The sequence below is a fragment of the Gorilla gorilla genome, chromosome 8 (assembly GCF_029281585.2).
Source record: "Gorilla gorilla gorilla isolate KB3781 chromosome 8, NHGRI_mGorGor1-v2.1_pri, whole genome shotgun sequence".
In the NCBI taxonomy this organism is placed as follows: domain Eukaryota; kingdom Metazoa; phylum Chordata; class Mammalia; order Primates; family Hominidae; genus Gorilla; species Gorilla gorilla.
Genome location: NC_073232.2, coordinates 92,093,796 through 92,103,605, shown reverse-complemented (window position 1 = coordinate 92,103,605; position 9,810 = coordinate 92,093,796). Strand labels below are relative to the sequence as shown.

The 9,810-nt window shown below is 37.5% G+C and overlaps 1 pseudogene; it reads right to left on the bottom strand.

The window, feature by feature from the left end:
* Positions 1 to 156: 156 nt before the first annotated feature.
* LOC115935983 (BEN domain-containing protein 3-like) lies at positions 157 to 4,346 on the bottom strand (annotated as a pseudogene).
* Positions 4,347 to 9,810: the final 5,464 nt, after the last annotated feature.

Genomic DNA, 9,810 nt, shown 5'->3' with positions numbered 1-9,810 from the left:
ACTCAAGTCTTCTTTCTTGTGGTTGGTTGGGTGTTTACATGTGCAAGTGTAGTAAGCCACACCCCACAGACATAACGTGCCTGTCTGTGGATGCCATAGGCATGCTCCTAAGCTCAGTCTCTGGTGACCCCGAGTCTCTGGGCAGGCCACGGGCCTTCACTTCTCCACTTTCTTGGCTTTCTTGAGGATGTCGCATTTTTTCCTGTTAGGGCAGTGGCACTGCTTGTCGTTGCTGGGGATACATTCGCAGTGCCACAACTCCTCCACCTTCTCCACGGGGTAGACGGCTTCCATCTAGTGGCAGATGAGCCGCAGCTGCGTAGGGTCCAGCTGCTTCTTGTTGCAAGCCCGGAAATGGTTGTACTGCAGCCGGAGGTTCTCGGCGGTGGAGGAGCCCCGCGGCAAAGTTGCCCACGGAGAGGCTCTGCTGCACGATCTCGCGCACCTCCTTGTGGGACAGCAGGTAGGGAGAGCGCACCGGGAAGCTCGGTGAGGGACCACCACCTCATCGAAGGGGATCTTGCAGAAGTCCTTGCTGCTCCTCTCGGGGGCAGCGGGGGACCCTCAAACTCCTCTCTGAACCTCTCAGGATTGATTGCATAGCCCCTCATGTCTCTACACTCGGGGCCAGCACGTGGACCTTGCACTGCTGCTGGTAGGAGCTCCTCTGTTCGTGTTCCAGTGCAGGTTGCCCATGAACTCAAGGGTCCAGACGCGATTGTTTTTGGTGCGGAGGTAGAGCACGTGCACTTAGTGGCGAATGAGCTTGATGCAGGACGGGTCCAGCTGCTTCTTGCCCAGGGAGTCGCTGCAGCTGTGCTGCTTGTGCAGGTTATCATGGGTGAAGAGCTTGGGGAACAGGGGCACCAGCAGGCGCGAGGTGAAGTTGCCGACGGACAGGCTGCTCTCGTAGATACTGCGAAGATGCTCGTTGCTGAGCAGGCCGTCGGCGCCGGGCACCTCCAAGTTGGGCTGGGGATCTCCAATTTGTCCAAGTCAATAGGTACCAGTCAGATCTTCTTGGAGCGGCACCACTCGCCCTTGAAGCTATCCTCCACCCTGATTACTGAGATGTCATCGGGCAGGCTGGAGGAGTTGTAGCAGTTGTCGTGTGGGGGGCTCGCCTTCGCTGCCCGCGTCCAGCCCCAGGCCCTGGAGCTTGTCGTTGATGCACTGGGCACACCGCTGCAGCCAGGCCTCCTCCTCCTGCATGTGGGGGAAGTAGACCTCCTTGAAGTTGCGGATGATCTGCAGCCTCTGCGGGTCCAGCTCCTGCTTGCCGCCGTCCCCGTAGCAGCTGTCCTGCTCTCCCAGCTTGTGGTAGTGGAAGAGCTCAGGGAAGAGCCAGTGGAGGAGGAAGATGGCAAACTCGCCAGTGAAGAGGCTTCATGCAGGAACTAAGTGAGGGCCTACATGTCCACCACGTGGTCTGAGGCGATGGTGCTGCTCCGGTCCAGAGACAGGCCCTCCTCCTCGTCTTTGTGGTCCAAGAAGTGGCCGGGGTCCACTGCTCAGCCTCAAGCTGGCAGCCTGGCCACCGGGCTGGCTGTTCTCCATCGCCCGCTGGGCCCAGAAGCGGCTGAAGAACTTACTCAGCTGGGGCAAGCACTCGGTCTGTCACACAGCCCTCTCCTTCACTGAGGGGTAGTAGACCTCCATGTAGTTGTGGATGAGCTGCAGGTGCAGTGACTCCAGCTTAAGCTTGGCCTCAAAGCTATAGGCACTGCAGCCTCGGGAGAAGTTGACTGTGGCTGAAGAGCTTGGGGAAGAGCTGCACCAGCGGGCAGCAGGCCAGGACCCCGCCTGACAGGCTCTGGTCTAAGATCTGCTTAAGCTCCATGCCCGTGAGCTGCTGTGGGGTGGTGGGGTTCGGCTGGAATTTGGCCACCATCTCAGTGGGGTTCACCTTCAGGGAGAGCAGGTCCACTTTGCTGTGTAGCTGGGACCTGTTGGACATGAGGGTGTTGAGCATGTAGAACATCTCCTGGATCAGGAAGTAGATGTTAGGGTCACTGTTGGTGGCTGCCCCAGTGCTGCCGCAGTCCCACTTCTATGGCTCATTCAGGAGCTTAAGCAGCGAGGGGCTGTTGCTGGAATTTGCCTTCTGGAAGAGCTCATACGTGTTTAGCGGGTCCCCCGAGGGAGGGTTCTTCTTCTCCACGACCTCGTGTGAGATGCCATACAGAGGCTTCTTGTAGTAAGGGGTGGTGGCATGGTTGCGGGGCTCCTCCTTGCCTGGCCACACAGAGCCCGAGCTCCTGCCTTGCCGGCCTGCTCTCCATTGCCTTGGCAGGGCGAGCTGTTCTCGGGTTCCACATGCCTGCTAGGAGCGCCTCTGGGATCAGCTACCTCCTCTCCACGCTGGGGATGGAGTCTGGCTGGCCATTGCTGACCAGCTGAGTCCTGGAGGGCAGTAAAGACACTGTCCAGAGGGTGCTTCTCAGAAGTCCTGGAATTCACGGAGCAACCTAGAGCAGCATCTTTGGCCTCTGTCTCCACTCTCACTTCTTAGAAGTTCTTCTACTTCAATTTTTTTTGGAGATGGTTCTGACTCTGTCACCCAGGCTGGAGTGCAGCAGTTGCTCAGAGCTCACTGCATCCTTGACCTCCCAGACTCAAAAGAGCCTAGCTACTTAGGAGTAGCTAGGACTACAGGCCACGGCCACCATGCCTGGCTAATCTTTTAAATTTTTTGTAGAGGCAGAGGTCTCTCGTTGTGTTGCCCAGACAAGTCTCAAATTCTTGGGCTCAAGTGTTCCTCCCAAAGTGCTGGGATTAATGGCGTGAGCCACTGTACCTGGCCATATTTTTTTTTTCAAAAAATTCGTTTGTAGAGTTTAAGAAGTATCTTTTGATCAAGAGTTCTTATTGTATTTATGTTTGCAAATTTCATTTCCCATTCTGTTGCTTGCCTTTTCACTCTCAGTGAGTTATTTTATGATTACAAATCCTTATTTTTTATATTATTTTATTACTATTTATTAACCTATTTATGTTATTTATTAGCCTTCAATCGTTACTTTTTGAGTCTTTTTTAAATCTTAAGGTCATAGAAGTGTCCTCTGTATTACTTTTTAAAAACTGTACTGTTTTATGTTACACATTGGCTTCTATATGAAATAATTTTTGTGTATGTTGTGAGGTTGGATGTTAATATTCATTTTTATCTGTACCGATGTACGAAAGACAGCACAATTTATTGAAAATGAATCTTTTCCTCATTGTACTGAAGCACTATTTTTTTCACAAATCAGCTAAATATATTGTGTGGTTCTCTTTATGAGCTCTCTATTCTGTTTCATTGAAATATCTATACTTGCACCTTTTCCATAATGTCATAATTAATATACATTTATAAAAACTTTATATCTAATAGTGTAAGTCTTCACATTATATTTTTTCTTCAAAGTTATCTATACACTGCATTTTTATTTGCATTTTATAGTCAGTTTTTCAGTTGCCACCAAATATAATGCAGACAAATTACGCTATTACTAATCACAGTATTGTGATTTTCAGTGTATTACAAATGTAGATTTATTTAAAATACTGAATCTTTCTTCTAATACCAGGAATGACATAGGAACACAGTACACCTTTATTTCTGTTGAATATCTTTAATTTCTCTCAGTAAAATTTCACAATTTTCACTAAAGGGATTGCATATGATATGTTACATTTTATATTAGGAATTCAATGTTTCTTCCTGGAAACATTTCAGATTTTTAATATTTTATTTGATTTAGACTCACTACATTTGGAAAGCTTTAATTGTAATTTTATTTTTAATAGATATAGAGCTATTCGGATTTGCTATTCTTGTGTCACTATTAATGATTTTCTAGAAATGTATCTATTTCATCAAATTATTTCAAAATTTTTGACTTAAAGTTACTTATTACATTCTCTTTTTCTCTCCCATGACTATAGAATCTATAATGATTTCCTTGTTATTATTCATGATATTTAGAATTTGTGGATACTCTTTTTTTTAAATTTCATGCATAATCATGGTATATTTTTATCAGTCTTTTCAAAGTAACTTTGGCTTTTGCTGATTTCATTTATTTTATGATTGTTTCCTTTTCTCATGCTTCTTATGTATCTTCTCTTTTCTAATTCTTTAGATTTAATTTGACATCACATTTTAAATTTTTGAAATTGACAATTAGATTATTAATTTTCAAGCTTTAATTTTTTAAACATATTTATATAAGCATATGCATTTATCTCCAAGCTGAGGTTTGCCTAAGCCTCCCATCTTTTAACAAGCAGTATTTTTACTTTCGTTTTTATTAAATTCAAAATATATTTTAATATTCACTGTAATTACTTTTTCGATCCATGAATAACTTAGAAATATGATGCTTAATTTCTAAACATTTGGTCACTTTCAAAGTCTTGCTATAGATTTGCAGCTTAATAACATTGTTGTACAAAAAACACTGTCAAGGATTTCAAATTTTTGGTATTTATTGATTCTTGTTTTGGGCCTAACCTCAGCCTATATCTGTCTATCTAACCTATCTATCTATCTATCTATCTATCTATCTATCTATCTATCTATCTCTCTACCTACCTATCTATCTCTCTACCTACCTATCTATCTGTCTATCATCTATCTACCTAGATAGACAGAGATATCTATAGATAGCTATGGTAAATTTTGAAACACGTTCCAAATACATTATAATAAATTGTGTGTTTTGCTATTTTTGGGTGCAGTTTTTATATCAAAGTATTTAATCCTACTGCTTTAAATTTTTGTATTATTATTGATATTTTGTATCCTTTTTGCTATCAGTTATTGAAAAAGGTATATTAAAGTCTTTATGATTGAAGATGCGGCTATTGCTCCTTTTAGTTCTATAAAAATTGTAAATGTGTGTTACCTGTGTGTGAGTGAATATACATACACAAGTTTGACAACTTCCTCAATAGTTGATTCTTTTATATGGATGATGGATACATCTTCCTTTCAAGTAATAATTTCTGCCTTAAAATCTCTTTTGTCTGATATTAACATAGCTAAACAAATTTTCATTTGGCTTGTGTTTGATTACCTTTTATATGCATATATGAAAGGTTTTTAAATTAAGATGGTTCTATAGATAGAAGATATATAGATAGAAGATAGTAGATATCTTCTACAGATACAGATATGTATATGTATTTATATACATATATAGATATATTAACATTTATATCTATATCTATGTCTATATCTATATACAAATGTATACATGCAGATATCTATATATGTATATCTACGTAAATATCTACATGCCGATATATATATATCTATGTGTGTATATATCTATATACATGTAGATTAAGATAGGCATGTATATGCATATATACAGATACCTATGTATATATGTATCTATATACATATATACATGTAGATATATACATACCTATATACATGTAGAAATACAGATGTAGATATAAATATATATATGTGTATAGAGATGTGTAGACATATATAGATGTATACATATATAGATAGGTCTATATAGAAAACCATCTATCTATATCTAGATAGAGATATGTATTGATATCTCTCCCTATCTATCTCTAGATAGATTATCTAATCTATCTGTAAAACTATCTTAAAACCATACTAATTTAAAAATCAAGATTCATCTTAATTTAAAAATCTTAATTTAAAAGTTAAGAACCATCTTTATTTTGTGGTTCGTATACACCATGGAATGTTAGGCAGCCATAAAAGAGAGTGAGATCAAGTCCTTTGCAGGAACATGGATGGAGCTGGACGGAGGTCTTTATCCTTAGCAAACTAATGCAGGAACAGAAAACCAAATACTGCATGTTCTCATTTACAAATGGGAGCTAAATTATGAGAACACATGAACACATAGAGGGAAACAACAGACACTGGGGCCTCTGGGAGGGTGGATGGTGGGAGGAAGCAGAAGATCAGGAAAAACAATTAATGGGTACTGGGCTTAATAGCTGGGTGGTGAAATAATCTGCACAACAAATCCCTGTGACACTAGTTTACCTACATAACAAACCTACGCATGTGCCATTGACCTGAAAATAAAAGTTAAAAAAATTATTAAAAATATGTCAGTAAAAGTCTTTAACCAACACAAGATGGTTCATCCCAAGAGTCATCTTAATTTAAAAATCTTCACATCTTAAGAAGCTACACGGGAGGCTGCAGCAGGAGAATGGCTTGAACCCAGCAGGTGGGGGTTGCAGTGAAGCGAGATGGCAACATTGTACTCCAGCCCGGGCGAAAAAAAAAAAAAAAAAAAAAAGCAACTTTGCTGCTTAAATTGAGTATAATAGCCATTTACATTTAATGTGGTGAATGAAAAATTTGGTTTTCATTTACCACCCTACAATTGAATTTTTAATTCCTCCACATATTCTATTTGCCTTTCTCAACTATTATTTTATAGATAAAAGGACTTACAGAAAGCAAATACATGACTCAATATTCCAATAAAAGTGCTTTTTAAATTTATATTGAGCATTTTATCCTTCTTTCTTAAAAATCTTAAGCTACACACATTACATAGCTAGGCACTGATAAGAATCCAGTACTAGATAACCATTTCAAAGGCATGGATAGAATGCTTTCCAGGTATGGATTGTTTCCATAACTCCCTTTCCATACATTTTAAAGCCATTGCATAAAAAATAAGGAATTTTGTAGAGAGGAGTGAGTTTATATCCTTTAATATTTTCTCACTTTAGAAGTGCAGTCTTGGGATGATATAAACTCTGTAAACAGACTATCATGCTACATTTACAGAGAATTATATCATGGTGTCTATTTTTAAGACAAGAATAAAAATCATGTTTTTTTCTAATAATAGAAATGGATAAGCAGAATTCTGGCTTCTAATAATGAGAACATACTATCCCCTAGTTTGAAATAAGTTAGATAATTTTAACTTTCTCATGTTATCTTGAAGTTAATACATGATTTGTATTGAATGTATCAGTGCACTACATGAAGTCGTACATTTGGTACCATCCCATTTATCTTCCACATAAAGTGATTTAGTGTTTTAATACACTTCTTTCCATATCCTGCAGTTTTGCATAGCAAAAGAAGCATGCACTTTGAGGAAAATGTACCTTTTAATTTTCTGTATTTTAAATATTATGGGTACAAAATATTTGTATATAATTATGGAGTACATGTGATGTTTCAATACCTCCTTTTTGATCCCAGATCTTTCCTGAATTTTTTGTCCAATTTGTATTGCGTTATTTATGTTTGAAAAGGAGTAATGATGTTTAGTATATACTGTTATAAAATAACTGATTCAAAGGATGTAAAGTATCAGATACTATGTCCAAATATGATTTTTAAGCAAATGTTCCTAACAATACATAAATAATAACATGGAATAAAATAAATTCATATAGCTTTATGATAATAATTTTACCTAAATTAAAAAGTGTTATGTGCAAACAGATGGTATACGACACTTGGCATGTAATAATGCAATTAAGTCCAATTGAATATATTGCTTGATTTATTTCCACAATCTTTGATACATGTATTGTATATCCAAACATCAAAAACCATAAGTAGCCTGTATAATGCTTTTTTTATTTTCTGTAAAGTTTTTAATATAAATATATAAAAGAGCATCTTAAATTATTTAAATAAGTCAATTATTTTATATGTGGATTTGGTATTAGAACATATATCCTCTTTTGCACAATAAACTTTTTTAAGTGTCAGAAATTATATAATTATATAGTGACTTTTGTTCACAAGGTAGTTAGTTGTACGTACCTACAAGATACTTGAAAAATATTTTTGTCGAGATTGGATGCATTTTTCTCTTATAGACTCTTAAAAATGTTAACAAGCCAACACGTGAACGTAATGAAGTATTTTTTAATCATCTTTTCTAGTGTTGATAATGAGTTGGCTGATATAAAGTCATTAGAGTGGCAATTCAACAAATATTTTCTATGGCATAACAAATGTCATTAACTTGCTAGTCTGTCATGATGTTGCAAAGCTAAAGTCACATTCATTAGTGTTTTTTGTTGTTGTTGCTGTAGTGGTGGTTTGTTTTGTTACATGAAGTGGCCCACTTCTTGTATTAAATTATTTATTCTTTCTGAAAATGTTCAATCGGAATGTAATAATACCTTTAAAAATGATTTAAAAACGTATTCCCATAGGTGGGAATTGAGCAATGAGAACACTTGGACACAGGGTGGGGAACATCACACCCCAGGGCCTGTCGGGGGGTGGGGGGCAGGGGGAGGGATAGCATTAGGAGAAATACCTAATGTAAATGATGAGTTAATGGGTGCAGCAAACCAACATGGCACGTGTATACCAATGTAACAAACCTGCATGTTGTGCACATGTATCCTAGAACTTAAAGCATAATAAAAAATATATATATTTATTTCTACTGAACACAATGTCTATATATTAGATGACCTAGAACTGGTAGGGGGTTCTAATCCAGGGGATTGTTGATAAACTCAGACAACTTCTATAATTTTTACATTGTTACTCTTCAAGTCTTGTCATTGATTGTCTCAATATTGGAAAATAACATGTCAATATTCAGTGTAATAAACTGGAAGAAAAAATGGGCCAATACCCCATTCAATTAAAGACATTAAAAAGAGTGTGTACGTATTACTTCTGCTCACATCTTAATGTTCATCATGTCGTCACCAAGCCAGATAGAACCATATACTGGGAATGTAATGTTTATCTGAGAAACCAAATGCCTAAATACAAATTTTAGTAGTACGAAGTAAGAGGAAATAAATATGGGGGATTTTCTAGTCTTCTCTATTATATATAAATTGCAAGATTTGGCTACTTTAAAAAATATTAACATTTACTAATTTTTCATCAATTCAAATATCATATTGTAGAGTGCAATTTAATCAAATTAGATAACAGTCCCAAATATAACATTTAACTGTACATCTTCCAGAAGCCAAAAAATGAGAAATTATTTGTGGCTTTTGGCTAGACAAAGATTTCTTAGATGTGGCCCAAAAGAACAACCTAGAGAACAAACAAAAAAAAACAGTTACAACAACAGTTACAATAGATATGACTTCATAAAAACAAAAAATTCTATATTTCTACCCTATATGCCTCAAACTAGGAATAGACATTTCCAAATTATATCTGATAAAGAATGTGTATCCAAAATATGTAAACTCAATTATAAGGAAAATTACAGACCAATAATAAACAATAAGGAAAAGAATATACTTGAACACATACTTTGCCAGAGGAAATTCAGAGACAGCAAATAATCACATCAAAAGATGTTCAATATCTTTAGCCACTAGAGAAATACAAATTAAATGAGATGCCATTCCACATCTACTAGAATAAATACAATTAAAAATACTCATCATCTTGTGTGTTGGTGATGATTTAGAACAACTGTAATTCTCAAATACTGATGGTAGGAAAGTAAAATGATACAGCCACTCTGGGAAAAAAAAATGGACTGTTTCTTACAAAGTTAAATAGACCCCCATCATTTTATCTACTTATTCTACTGTTGCTCTTTAAGCAGAAAACAGTATAGCATATATACATACAAGAATGTGTTTGCAAGTGGCCATGACAAACTTATTTATAATAACACTAAACTGTAAACAACCCAAAGTTTATCAATGGGTGAATAAATAAACCAAACACGGTATACTCATAATGTGAGATATAACCACACACACACACACACACACACACACACACACACACAAAACCATATTTTCAACAAACGGTGCTGGAACAATTGGACATCCACATCCAAAAAAAAA